Below are 9242 nucleotides of genomic sequence, written 5' to 3' on the forward strand. Positions count from 1 at the left end.
ACCCCTGTCGCATTGGATTCCTACCCATTCCATGATTTTTCTCCATGTTTTAGACTGGCCTAATCTTTCCAACTGAGACACTCGTACTGCCTCAGTGAGTTCAACTAGCGTGTTGTGAACCCCCATTTTGAGGAGGAGGTCTGTCGAGGTCGAGTCTGGGAGCCCTAGGGCTCTCTTAACGCTCTTCCTAATGATCGCACCTATTTTCTCCTTTTGTTCTCGTTTCAACACAAGATACGGTGTGGCATACGCTATACGGCTGGTAATAAAGGCTTGCATGAGTCCGAGGAGGCTGTTCTCTTTGAGGCCCCTGCCTTTGAGTGAAATTCTCCTAAAGATCCCCGTGACCTGCGCCGCGTATCCTTCTAGCTTTTTGATTGTCGTGAGGTTGCATCCATTTCTCTGGATATGCATGCCCAGAATTCTTATTTCCTCCACCTTGGGAACCTTATTTCCGTTCACGAAAACATTGATGGGTCTGCTGCTCCCAGCGTGTCGCCTTTGATGTTTTGGCTCAATGATTAACAGCTCCGATTTCTGTGGCGAGCACGCCAAGCCTCTGCTGGCAGCATACTCTTCCACCATATTCGCCGCTATCTGTAGTTTAAGTTCGATGGCTGCGTCACTCCCACTGTTAACCCAGATGCTGATATCATCCGTGTACATGCTAAATTTAATCGATTTAATCTTATTGAGTTCCGCCGGGAGACCCCTCATCGCTATGTTGAATAGGAAGGGTGATAGCACCGACCCTTGTGGGGTTCCCTTGCTCCCAAGTGTGATGGGAGGGAATTTTACATCCAGAAATGTTATATTTGCCTCCCTCTGTGACAGAAAGTCTTTGACGTATGCATATACCCTGTGTCCCACACCTACCTCTTCGAGGCCTACCAAGACAGCCTTATCGCTAACGTTGTCAAATGCCTTGGTGAGGTCGAGACCTAGGATCGCCCTGGTGTCAGTTGAGTCGTATCGGTCTAGGACATCATGTTTAAGTCTGAGCGTGACATCTTGTGTACTGAGCCCTGGCCTGAATCCAACCATTTCATGCGACCAGAGATCATTCTCCTCCATGTACTTGGTCAGTCTCGTTTGAACAACATGCTCCATCAATTTCCCTACACACGAGGTGAGAGAGATTGGTCGCATGTTGTTCAAGCCGGGTACTTTGCCTGGCTTGGGAATAAAGACTACATCCGCCTGTTTCCATGTATTTGGGAGTTCTCCTTTCTCCCACACCTGGTTCATGAATTTGGTTAATGCAATGATGGACTCATCGTCTAGATTCCCAAGAGCTGTGTTTGTTATCCCGTCTGGACCGGGAGCCGATCTCTTTCTGAGGTTATTAATCTCTGCTCTAACCTCTGTCGTGGTGATGGGGGCATCGAGATCTGGATTGGGAGGTCCCTCGTAGTCCCTAAACACCTTGCTCTCTGCTTTTCCAAGATATGTCTCTTGGAGCTCGCTAATGAGCTCGTCATCTGTGCCAACAAAGCCATGCCTCGCTCTCACCTGGTTTGTACTAGCTTGCATTTTTGATTTACTAGGGTCGATTAGATGTCTGAGAAGGCTCCATGTTTTGGAGAGACTCATATTGGCTTCCATCTCATTGCACTTGCTGTACCAATTCTGCTCGTTGAGCTTAATCGCATATGTTTCTATTTCTTTGTTGAGTCTGGCTAGTTCGCGCCAGATATTCCTGTTGCATCTTTGTGCCTTGAGTCTTTTCTCCAGGTTACTCTTTCTGCTCCACATGTTCAGCAGTTTGCTGTCTAGTGCTGGGGGTGCGTCCTCATCCTCTATAGTTGTAGTCGCTTCCCCTATATGCGTTTTAAGGAGGTGTGTCCATTCGTCGATATTGTAGATATCATCCGGCAGTGAGGTCTCCTTTCTTATCTCTCTGAATTTATTCCACTCCGTTATTTTCGGTTGTTTGACGAGGCGTGTTTTGACGCCTTTTCCTAGCATGAGCGAAATAATAAAGTGGTCGCTGCCTAGATTTTGTCCTGTGCTTTTCCATGTTACTGTTCCCGCCATATGGCTTATCGTGAGGTCGGGTGCTGTGTCCCTGGTTATACTGTTGCCTGTGCCCGTAGGGACGCATGGGTCAGTATGTAGAGTAAGCCCTAGTGTTTGTATATCTTACCATATTCGTCTACCTTTGGGGTCTCTGTATGTATATCCCCATTCCTCGTGAGCCGCGTTGAAGTCTCCCATAATGATGAGAGGCCTCCCATCTGCGGCTTTGAGCGCTTTGCGGAATAAAGTAATGAATCTAATTTTCTTTTGCTTGGGTGTGCTGTACACATTCAGCAGGAATATGCTATCTCTATTTTTCTTCCCTGTGATAATCTCAACGAGAACAGCCTCTGCCTCGCTGGGGGAGACATCATGGACAATGGTTGCAATGTTTCGCTTTACGAAGGTGGCGACACGGCATTTATCCCCCTTGCCGCTGTCAAAGCTTTGGTAACCTGATAATCTAACAGGGGCCTTTCCCGTTTCTTGCACGACTATGGCTACGGGTGCTTCCTGTTGCAGCTCGAGGTATTGTTGCGGCAACGCTCTTTTCCTCTGGTATCCCCTACAATTCCACTGCTAGAATGTGGAGGCATTTTTCTTAACCGAATCTTTATCCATTTCTATTAAGAATCGCTTCTATGGCGCTGATTTTCTCGCACAGCCTAGCTATTGTCGTCCCTAAGGTATCCATCGACATGCTTAGGGCGTCTAGCTTGCAAGATTGTTGGTTCACTTGCGCCTGTAATAGCGCAATTGCTCCTCCATTCTGTAGCTGTCCTGCTTTCATGGTTTCGTTCTCCTTGTCCATTTTCATCAGCCACGTTTCAATTTTCTTTTGCCAGCTCGCCAGCGGGTTGGTCTCCCCCGCCTTACGTTTGGAAGGGGGTTGTCTCGTAAAATCAACGTTCATATCCCCTTCATCCTGACCAGATGCAGCTGGCACAGGAGCAGGAGGAGTGATGTGGGTGTTGCATTTTTTGGGAGCCTCTGCAGGTACCTTCTCTGTTTTTAGCGCGCTCAGCTGATTTTGGGTTTCCCTCAGCAATCGTTCTAACCTCATGTTTGCTTTCCTCTGCTCCTCTATTTCTTTCTTAAGTAAGCTAATCTCATCTTTTTCAGCCTGGGAGCCCTTGCTACCAAAGCTTACCAAGTGGGTATTTTCTTCTTTTTTCCCCACGGGTCCCTGGGGTCCCTGGTCAGCAGGCCACTTGGCTGGAGTCTGCTGGCGGCCTCCTCCGGACCACGAATTGGACCTCCTTCCGGGTCTCGAGCTAGATCTCGCTCTCAACTGCTGCCTTGCCTGGTCTCTGGTAGCATCCCTTGCTCTGCCTTATTTGGGAAGTTACGCAACGATGCGTGGCTGCCAGTCGCATACAACCACGTATGGCGCCGCAAGCTGCGACTCTACACGTACTGCGCCCACCGCGGAAGCGGTGGGCGCAGTACGTGTAGAGTCGCAGCTTGCGGCTCGAATGATAAGCGGCTCGAATTAAGCGGCTCGAATGATAACTGTAGAAGCGTTATTCAGAACACACGGAATTGTCCTCCACTTCCAGCAGCGTTCTCTCTACTTCCTTTTTAAATAAAAAGATGTTGATCCATAAATATTTTCATAAACAACGGTTACATTTAATTTTCGCTTTTTCTTCCTGTTTTGCTGTTGCCTTGGCTCTGTCCCTTAGTAGATCGCTTAATTTCTCAAATCCTTGCGACTCTTGTTTCCAATTGGCAATTTTTAACGAAAAGAGCTGTACAATTAGGGAAAAACCAGAAGAGTTAACAGGTGACAGTCATATTGCCTATGAGTTTCAAGGTTATTCCAGGGATTGATGATAGATGCTATCTCGCATAATTTTGTTTTCCACCTTATCTAACCCATATCACAGGCATGTGGTTCCAAGGATCTGTCAGCGTCGCAGCGAGCCGTCACTCGAAGAAATAATGAAACAAAAAGAAAAGTTAAGCGCAATTGGCATTTTCTTTGGCCGCAACTCGTTCCACGTGCATACAGACCCCCTGACCCTGAACTGAATCCCTTTCTTCGTTCCTGGATCAGTCTAAACGAAGAAGGTTGAACTTACGAAGCAGCAACGATGGGCGTGACCGTTGAATAGACGGTAACAACTGTTAGGAATGGCCTGCCGAGGTAGCAACATGCAAGTTTTCTCAGCCAGCTGCAGCTGCGAGCGTTGCGAGCTTCCCCGAAGAGAACCACAGAAGCCTATCACAATTGCTGCGTTGACTCATTTCGTAGGGACCTCGAGGTGCCACTTCAACACCCCCTCGGCGCCGTTGTGACTAAACGCGTTACTGAACCCGCCACCACCGACATGGTCTCTCTGCAGCAAGAAGAGCTTCCCTAACAAAAGGATGCTTTGCGGTACGTGGGCCCCAGGATTCGTCAGTCTGCTGACACTCTTGGCGACTTTAGGACGCAAGACATTGGATAACCGGCGGCCACGCTGCGGGGGTCGGCTCGGGGAATAAGACACGCCTTTCAAGACGTAAGCCCCGAGTTCTGCGGGGCTTGTCTCACCTCGGAGGGGGCAGTGAAACCTGTGCGGAATGTGTGCGTATGTCCTTCCCCCCTTCCCTCAAAGGCGGGCCGGCTACAATTACTAGAACGTTTCCCTCACCTAGGGATTTAGGGAACACGGAGTGTTTATAAGCAGCTGTTTGTCGCTGCTAGTGCGTGCTCGTCAGGGTGCTCTGTGATCGTGCTCGTGAGCAGTGTTTGGAGCTTCGTGCTCATATGCTGTATGCTTCGTCTTGCGTGCTCCATTTGGGAGCTACGCTAGAATGTCGAATGTCTCTCTTGTTTGAATGTAAATATCTGTAAATAAACCCTGCTCGCCTAGTCCTGTCCTCCCAAGCTCCTCCCTACGACCTACAACCCCTTCAACTGGTGGCAGCGGCGAGATCGTCCGACAAACTCCGACAACTGTATGCCAGCAGTGGGATCGTCCTCCCAATTCCAACTGAATGGCAGCGGTGAGATAGGCCTACGGCTCGTAGATCGGCCTACAGCTCGTAGACAGCAATGGCAGCTCACGGACTTTGGCACATGATGATCGACCGGTATCCTGATCAAGTTGGAGGCAACTTGGGATTGACCACCTCTTGCAACTGACTGGATACGGCGGAGAAGGGCGGGTGATATGGTGCTGCTTCAGTGGGTAAGCGTTTGGTTTTGGGTGCAAGATTTACCAGGCTTCAATTTCGCTGTGTTTGTGGATTTGATTCACTGGGGATCTTTTACTTGTATTTTGATCTGCGTGGGTATCGCAGCAAGTATTGTGTGACAGCAGAGCCAAAGCTTAAAGTAGCGACCCTGGTCCTATTGTGTTTGACGAGAGCTGACCTGTTGTGGTTGTGTGAAGAGGTCGAGGTAGACGTAGAGGAGGACTTGACGGAAGCAGAGATTCGTAAGACCATTCTCGAAAGTGACAATGATTTGAAATTCATAAAACAAATGGGTAAACGAATTAAAAGCAAAAAACGTGAACAGGAAGCAATTAGGCAAGAACAGGAAGCAAGGCAAAAACTGAAAAGCATTTCATAGGAAAAAGGCCTAACAGAAGCAACAAGGCAGTACGCTGCTGCATTGAACGAAGAGATTCAAGGTTTAGAGCAGGCAATCGAGCAAAGTCAACAGCGGCTTGAGAAATCAGTAGGCTGGTCGCAGCTAAAGTGGGAGGAAGTAGATAGCAGATTTTGATCGAAAACGAGAGAAGTAGTAGCACCTGCGAGATTAGCAGCACATTCTTAAGTGAACTCGAAGTACTAGCAGCTAATGATGCCATAGTGGCAACAGAGGCCATTAAAGGCCGTAGTGAGAGCGACGAGGTGCTGTGCCAACAGAGCACTTTAGAGACAGCTAGGCCAGCTGTGAATGAATTGGCACAGTCACTGAGTGTGTGCATCGCTTGTAATGTTAGCGAAGTACAGAGTACTGTTGACCCGACAGATGCGAGCACCCATGTCGAGCCAGATCTGCGTGCCGAAGTGAAGTGCGAGCTGGACGATGCAGTTGAGGGCAGTTCGCAGGATTGCGAGCTCCGTAGCTCAAGGGAAGACAACTGCATTGTTCAGGGATCGGTGCAGCTCTCCGCCAGTCTAGGTAGCTAAGAAAGGGATGATTTAGTTCAGAATCATTCAGACTCTGTGGGTGAGACAGCGATCGAGACCGATGTGCTGTGTGCCGAGGCACAGCGTGAGCTGGGCGATGCAGTAGAGGGCAATTCACAAGAGTGCGAGTTGCATAGCTTGAGTAAAGCCTGCTGCATTGTTCCAGAGTCGGTTGAACTGTTCGCCAGTCGAGGCAGAGAGAGAGTAGATTTAAATAAAAATCACTCTGACTGTGCGGGTAGGAGACCGATCCGGGCCGACGAGATGTGTACCGGCCAGCACGAGGCACGCGAAGACGGCATGAGAGGGAATTCAGAGAGAAAGCGCCGAAGAAAGAAGCACCGTAAAGATCAGAATGCGGTGAGTAGTGTAGCGCAGCCAAAGACAGCGACAAACGCAAAAAGGCAGAGCGCGAATAAAAGAAAGATGCGGTCGTCGTTGACAAAGTGTGCGCATCAAGCACGTTCGAGCCACCGGTCAAAAAGAGACCGAGAAGCATGTTCTGCACGGACGCGGACAAAGGGCTTGGGGCAGTTATTTTCCTTGTCGTTCTTTCCGGAGTGCAGCATGTAGTGCGAAGGAGTACAAGGTGGCAAGACGAGACGAGGTGGTAGGGAGTCGCGACACGGTCAGTCGAGTTCGTGATGAAAGCGGGGCGCCAGGACGCAAATTGGCAGGAGACTATAACGTCTTGAAGGAGGTGATTGTGTATCGGTCCTTTTGTTGTTCCTGGGCAGCAAGAATAGCTTTCGAACCGCGACCGCCTCGAGTACGGCTCAAATGTACGAGTCAGATGTAAACATTTGGAACGGGAGGCCAAGAGAGCTTCCGTAGAAGGAAAGCATGTTGTTTTGTTTTATTTTTTGAGAATTTGAAAACTTTCGCGATTTAAGACTAGAATTTCTTTCAATGTGTAAGGTATGAGCTTTGTGTTTTTGTTCGAGAAGCTCCGAGATTTGAAAGATGCGTTTTATGTAAACGTGTAGTTTCGCGAAGTGTTCATTAATGAGTAGATAGGCTTTCGTTATTTTTTTTTTGTAACCTGAAGTGTCAAGGTTATCGGTGAGAGGCCTATGGTAACGCGCATGTGTATTAGTTGACCTTTTTTGTTATAAGTGTTCTTGCATATTCTAAGGTCAAGCGCGTCGATTTTCAGTTAGTGCATCATTTGCACTGAGACGAGCTTAGGTCCATTAGCGCGTGTCCTGTGCGGACGGAAGGAAGCAGAATGTTTATGACTGGGTTGCTCGTGTGTGTTGAGGGCAGTCGTATTCTTCTCTAGTACACGTGCGTAGAACTAGTTGTTAGAAGACTCATATTTTTTAAAGGGTTCTGCGGTGTGCGTGAGTTACGCAAGTTTAGCTGCTCGGTTAAGTTACATGTCCTGTATGGACCAGAGAAAGAAACGTGAGTAAGCGTGATGAAATGCTTACGTACGACGCAAGTACGCGTTCGGAATAGGGACCACAAAGCTAGCGCGATTGTAATTACGTACCTGTGGCATTAACCAGACTGTTCAGTGGCACCAGTACGTGCGATAAGTACGCCACTGCGATAGGGTAAGAACAGGCTGTTCGTGAACTTAGGCTGCTTATGTTCGGGTATTGGTGGTTGAGAGCCTTCGGTTTAGTTCTGCGTAAACCTTTGCTCTTGTGCAACACGACGGTCAGATCTGGTTAAGCTCAAGGGGAACGTGAACGCTTGCTTTGGCGGCACGAAATTTTGGGGCAAGATTTGGGGTTCCCAGTTGAGTGGCTTGCATTGAAATTTTGATAGGAAGCCTGGTAGGTTAACAGCTGATTCCGGGCGTTTGAATGCCGAGCGGTATTAGGTTGCCGGGATCGACTCTTCTGTGCCCGTTGTTGTGAGATGGTTGCAGGCATTCCAAGTGTGCAGGGGTTGCAGAGAGCAAAGCCATATTCTTGCTCACCAGCCATTCTCTTCCTGCTCAGTGGATGTCAGCACTGGTCAGTCGAGATTTTCCGGGACATGGAGGAGCTGTTAGGAATGGCCTGCCGAGGTGGCAACATGCAAGTTTTCTCAGCCAGCTGCAGCTGCGAGCTTCCCCGAAAAGAACCATGGAAGCCTATCACAATTGCTGTGTTGACTCATTTCGTAGGGACCTCGAGGTCCTGCTTCAACACCCCCTCGGCGCCGTTGTGACTAAACGCGTTACTGAACCCGCCACCACCGACATGGTCTCTCTGCAGCAAGAAGAGCTTCCCTAACAAAAGGGTGCTTTGCGGTACGTGGGCCTCAGGATTCGTCACAGTCTGTTGACACTCGTGGCAACTACAGGATGCGAGACAATGGACAACTGGCGGCCATGCTGCGGGGGTCAGCTCGGGGAATAAGACACGCCTCTCAAGACGCAAGTCCTGAGTTCTGCGGGGCCCGTCTCACCTCGGAAGGGGCAGTGAAACCTGTGCGGAATGTGTGCGTGTAAACCCCCTCCCCCTTTTCTCAAAGGCGGGCCGGCTACAATGACTCGAACGTTTCCCTCACCTAGGGATCTAGGGAACACGGAGTGTTTATAAGCAGCTGTTTGTCGCTGCTAGTGCGTGCTCGTCAGGGTGCTCTGTGATCGTGCTTTTCATCGTGCTCGTGAGCAGTGTGTTTGGAGCTTCATGCTCGTATGCTTTGTCTTATGTGCTCCATTTGGGAGCCACGCTAGAATGTCGAATGTCTCTCTTGTTCTCATGTAAATATCTGTAAATAAATCCTGCTCGCCTAGTCCTGTTCTCCCAAGTTTCTCCCTGACCTACAATCCCTTCAACTGGTGGCAGCGGCGAGATCGTCCGACAAACTCCGACACAACTGAATGCATCTCGAGTTATTTGCGCGGGCACCGAATTGATGAGGAAACTGGCCATCACATCCCAGGAGACGTCGATAACTACCGCCATCCAAAAGGAGTGAAAACGGCAGCAAAATGTTGACCGCCGAATAGCTGTCAAGTCTCAACATTGATTTGGCGGCGCTTTAGGAATGTGTGTGAGAATTGGTGGCGTGGGCGGGGAGTGGTAGGGGGGGTATGCATATTAATTTCGGGGGGGGGAGGCGCCCCCCCCGGGGTCCCACCTTGGGTACGT

General features: G+C 49.4%; 1 long non-coding RNA gene across 1 annotated transcript; it reads left to right on the forward strand.

The window, feature by feature from the left end:
• Positions 1-3489: 3489 nt before the first annotated feature.
• Positions 3490-8883, forward strand: LOC129383689 (uncharacterized). The gene is made up of 2 exons (XR_008611564.1): positions 3490-5198; positions 8103-8883. It is a non-coding gene; the product is annotated as an uncharacterized lncRNA (long non-coding RNA).
• The last annotated feature ends 359 nt before the right edge of the window (positions 8884-9242 follow it).

This window comes from Dermacentor andersoni, chromosome 9 (genome assembly GCF_023375885.2).
Source record: "Dermacentor andersoni chromosome 9, qqDerAnde1_hic_scaffold, whole genome shotgun sequence".
Lineage (NCBI taxonomy): Eukaryota > Metazoa > Arthropoda > Arachnida > Ixodida > Ixodidae > Dermacentor > Dermacentor andersoni.